The sequence below is a fragment of the Amphiprion ocellaris genome, chromosome 11 (genome assembly GCF_022539595.1).
Source record: "Amphiprion ocellaris isolate individual 3 ecotype Okinawa chromosome 11, ASM2253959v1, whole genome shotgun sequence".
NCBI lineage: Eukaryota > Metazoa > Chordata > Actinopteri > Pomacentridae > Amphiprion > Amphiprion ocellaris.
The window spans coordinates 2,397,620-2,403,194 of NC_072776.1; positions in this window are offsets into that span (position 1 = coordinate 2,397,620).

Genomic DNA, 5,575 nt, shown 5'->3' on the forward strand with positions numbered 1-5,575 from the left:
GCTCTAAAGTCTGCTCTCCAGAACTTCCTAAAAACTCTCAAAGTCTCTTCTGCTGCAGGTTGCTTTGTAGAACTGTTCCAGAAAACCTCACTAAACCACATGGAGGAGCCTCAAGATAGTCGTCCAAATGAAACCGTACAAAAACCAAACTAGCACAACCCAAACACTAAAGTCTCCTGCAGTCTACCAGAGAACCTCTGAGAACAGAGAATCAGGACAGGAACTCTTACCTTCTGGACAACCAACGCTGGTTCACAAACAAGAATACAGAATGTGTCTGACCAGAAACCTCTAAAGACTCACTACAGCCAAGATAAAGACACAACTCACCTGCAACAAATCCACTAATCACTGCACACATTAGCACCATGTGCTAACTGTGGCTAAAGAACCACATTTACCAAGACAACTATCCAGTACAAAGCCCTAAAACACACCAAGAAACACATTAAAGACGATTTTACTGCTGGAAGCTGCAAGCCAACGCCTAAAGAACAAACTGAAGAAACGGAACCAAACCCAGTTCACTGGTGAAGAGAACCAGAGGAAATGTTTGTCTGCAGCTAAACAAAGCAGGAAGACACTGAGCTGCTCAGGTGTTCCTGATAACACCAAGCAGCCACCTGGACAGCCAATAGGAACACAGCTTCCTGGAAGTCCAGAGGGCTGGGTTAGTCAAGGAAATTTAGTTTAAAGTTGAAGCAGAAAGTTAACAAAGAAAGTTGAAAACCACCTTCTGATCCCTGAAATCTCTGAGTTTTCACACAAAGAACGCCTGAACATGTCAAACTGGTTCCATAGTAGAACCATCATTGTAAAAACGTCATAGTATGGTGTGTTGCTCAAAAAACATTAGGACCCGGCTGTCAGGGGACAAACATGTAAGAAACATGAGAACAGAGAGAACCCAACCAGTAGGTCACAGTTTATCATCATCTAATCATCTCCTGAAGTCCATATGGTGAGAGACATCAGTATCTGGTTGTTCATTTACCAGAGGATGCTTATAATCATGCTGATGTGGTCTGTACTCTACAGTATTTTAGTGACTCAATAAATGCCTAAGTTGTTTTTTTTAAATGCTTTTTAGTTTTTAATAAACATTTAAGAGCCTATATGTAATCAATAAATGGCCTTTGCCTATCTTAAGAAAAATTCACTCAGAACTCTGATAGGTTAACATTACTAAATAAATCAATAAATACATGCATACACACATAAATAAGTTAATACATTAACTGTGTTAAGATAAGATTTAGATTTTTTTAAAAAAAGTTGTTTATGTTTTTGCAGAATCCAGTATTGCTCACTGGTTGGTCATTACATTTTATTAGTTTGATTTCACTGTTTAAAATGATGCCACCTCTTTTCAGACAGAACCTGTGATAATAAAACAATACAAAATTTTTAGTTCCGTGTTAATAAAGCACTTAAAGCTTTAAGTATGGCTAAATGCTTTTTTCAGAATTAAATATATCACTCCTTAGGTGGTAGTGGCCCCAAGTTCAGTAAAGTTGGAAAGATATTCACAGATTGGGACTTCCAGCATCAATAACTCATTAGATATAGGTTGTCAAAACATAAACGGTGCCTCTTTCCCATTGTTGCAAGGCAGACAATGTGCTACAAGCCCAGTTTTATCAAAAGTAGCTGTCTTTCAAGCTACAGGAATAACATTGGTGTCTATGGAGTGAACAGGGTCCGTCTGCAATTTGCAAAACTGCTGCAACAGTAAAGAGAGACAAATATTCAATAACTTCACTCTTCTACATTGTAGTGTCACTAAAATCACTGCAGCCTTCAACTGGCTCCTGTTGACAAAGTGTTTTAACAGAAATGTAAATGCTGTAATTTGATTCTTTTAATGAACCATGTAACTTGAATGGATGTGATGCTGGTGTGACCACAGTGCACACGTCTGATGTTGCTCACAGTGGTCCAAGAGACGCTCAGGGAGTTTATGTGTTTGCTCAGACTCAGGAAAAATTACAGGGAACATTGGTGGAGTGAAAGTATGCAACAGTATCACATCTAAATATTTACATATTGTAATTAAGTACAGAGAGAAGAAGCGCTTAAATGTTTTCTAAAGAGAAATTTGGAAAATATTAAAATAAAAATGTCCCCCTACAAGTTAAAATACTCAAGTTAAATTTCACTGACGCCCAAAAAGTTGATCAGCAAGTAAAGAATCACATGTAAAAGTGTTTAAAATGCAGCAGAGTGGTGCCCATCACTGGTATGATTATATGCATTATAATTAATGATAGCAGCATTTAAATATTGTTACAGTTAATTAACCTAGAGCTGATTGTCTCATGTTTATAGTCTTGAATATAAAAATTCCATCTGCAAAGTGCATCCCAATCCAACATTTTACTCTAACACAGGGGTGTCAGACTCATCTTAGTTCAGGTTCCACATTCAGCCTAAATTGATCTCCAGTGGGCCGGACCAGTAAAATCACAGCATAATAATCTATAAATAACCACAACTCCCAATTTTCCCCTTGTTTTAGAGCAAAAAAGTACATTCTGAAAATGTTCACATTTAAGGAATTATCTTTCAACAAAACATTATAAACAACCTGAAAAGAAAAAAGAGAAAAAATTAGACAAAAAAGTTACAAAGCGGCCAAAAAATGGAACAACAACACAAAAACAAGACACAAAATGACAAAAACGATACACAAAATAACAAAGAAAAACACAAAATGACAAAAATGACAAGCAAAACGTCAAAAACATGAGACAAATGACAAAAGTCAGACAAAAAAAGATAAACGACAAAAACAGGACAAAATTTTTGAAAAATGAGAAACTGACAAAAACAAGACACAAAGCAGCAAAAGCGAGAAAATGACAAAAAATGACACACAACACGAAACAAAACAGACAAAAAAGTTACAAAGGGACAAAAAATGTGACAAATAACACAAGCAAGACAAAAAAAGACACAAAGTGACAAAAACTAGACAAAAAATAACAGGCGAGAAAAAAAACGACAAAAACGTGACAAACGACAAAAGTCAGACAAAAAAACAACAAAAACAGGACAAAATATTACAAAAATGAAACAAAAAGCAGCAAAAGCGAGAAACAAAACAAAAATGAGACAACACGAAGCAAAACAAGACAGGCAAAAAATTGGACAAAAAAGTTACAAAGCAACAAAAAAATGAGACAAACGACACAAGCAAGACGAAAAAAAACGACAAACGATACACAAAACGAATAAAGAAAAACAAAACGGCAAAGTAAGAATAAAAACACAAGCAACACAAAAAGGAAACACAAAATGACAAAAATGAGAAGCAAAATGACAAAAACATGAGACATGACAAAAGTCAGACAAAAAAAAAGACAAAAAACAATGTTACAAAAATGCGACACAAAGCGACAAAAGAACAATAAACAATCTAGTATTTTACTTTATGATGAAAACAACTTGTCATGGTCTAGAAATTATTTTAAATGTATAGTTTTACTAATTTACATCTGCAGTTAATGTCTTCTCTGTAATTGTTGCACTCTGAGGGCCGGATTGGACCCTCTGGAGGACCACTTTTGGCCGCGGGCCACATGTTGGACACCCCTGCTCTAAAATGTACTGGAGTGGAAGTCTAAAGCAACAGCAAATGAAAAACTGTAAGAAACTGTAACTGGTTACTCTCCAGCTCTAATTGGAGTTTGGTTGCTGTCCCACATCCTCTCAATCCCAAACGTGTTCGGGAGCAAAGCTTCTCCAACACAGATGAACTAATCTTAGCAGCTCTCTGAAGATTAGCTGATTGCAGATCCAGTTAGAGAGAGAGAGAAAGAAAAAAAAAAGCAGGTCAGCAGAGCAACCGCTGAGCAGAGATCAGATAGGAACAGGAGCTGGCTTTGCTTACTCAACAGGGCTGTCAATCACGGGCCCCACCTCGCTGACTTCCTCTATTCTCCTGTGAAAGGCCTTTCCACTTGTCAGAGGACGCACTGCGCCTGAATGCAACAACGAACCCCGGATCACTTCGGAAGGGCTTCTCGATTGTGTGTCATGTCAGAAGCCGAGCATCCACCGATTACGCCGGGTGTCATCATCATCCCAGAGGCTTCAAAGAGCGAGGGAGAGAGGAGAAAGTAGGGGGGAGGAGAGGCGAGGAGTGCTGTGAGGCGCTATAGGAACAGGCAGCTTGAGTGGGAACTCTAGTACTTGTCATCACAGCTGCATGTTGCTGAAAAGTGCGAGGCAGAAGGTGTCTGGGTTCAGCGGGGGAAGCTGGAGGCGAAGCGGCAGCAGCAATTAGAAGAACAACAGAAAGAACAACAGCAGCAACAGCTCTCCTCACAGACAGTCAGACAGGCAGACACACAGGGAGGCAGACAGACAGACAGACAGACACAGACACACAGGGAGGCAGACAGACAGACAGGTAGGCAGACAGACAGACAGACAGAGGGATGCAGACAGACAGACAGACAGACAGACAGACAGACAGGCACACAGGGAGGCAGACAGACAGACAGGGATGCAGACAGACAGACAGGTAGGCAGACAGACAGACAGACAGAGGGATGCAGACAGACAGAGACAGACAGGCACACAGGGAGGCAGACAGACAGACAGGGATGCAGACAGACAGACACACAGACACACAGGGAGGCAGACAGACAGACAGGTAGGCAGACAGACAGACAGGTAGGCAGACAGACAGACACACAGACAGACAGACACACAGGGAGGCAGACAGACAGACAGGTAGGCAGACAGACAGACACACAGACAGACAGACACACAGGGAGGCAGACAGACAGGGATGCAGACAGACAGACAGACAGACGCACAGACACACATGGAGGCAGACAGACAGACAGATGGAATGGGACAGGCCTGCTGTATTCCTTTCTATGCTGCTAAATGAGGCATCATGAGGGAGTGTCTCTATGTGCTTAAGTGCTCCCTCTGCAAGTTTGGGAAATGAAATTCATAATAAGATCATATGAAAGCAGACAAAGTAATTCCTGTCATGGATTTAATAAGATTTTTAATCTGATTAAGCTGCTATTTAAAAACACATTTCTTTCATACCGCCTCATGCAGAACTTAATGTTATGATTTGAAGCTGGTAAACTTCAGTAAAACAAATTATTCTGCAGTCGATGGAGAACGCCAGCATATATGATTCTAAGATGCTCTGAAAAGTCCCTCTTTAACCTTGTAAGACCCCAAAAAATGAGTAAAAAATAAATAAACCAAAAAATGTTTTTTTTAATATATATATATATATATAAACTCAAACGACAGACAGAAAAAATGAGCAAAAAAATAAAACAAAAGCAAACCAAAAATAATAACATATAAACCCAAATATAGAAGAAAATGAGCAAAAAACCCCAAACTAAATATAGAAAAAGAAAAGACTTCAGTGTATATGACTGAAATAGCACAAGTCCCTCTTTAACCCCGTAAGACCCAAATATAGAAAAAAATTAGCATATATATATATATATATATATATATATATATATATATATATATATATATATATATATATTTTTTTTTTTTTTTTTTTTTTTTTTTTTTTTCCAAAAAA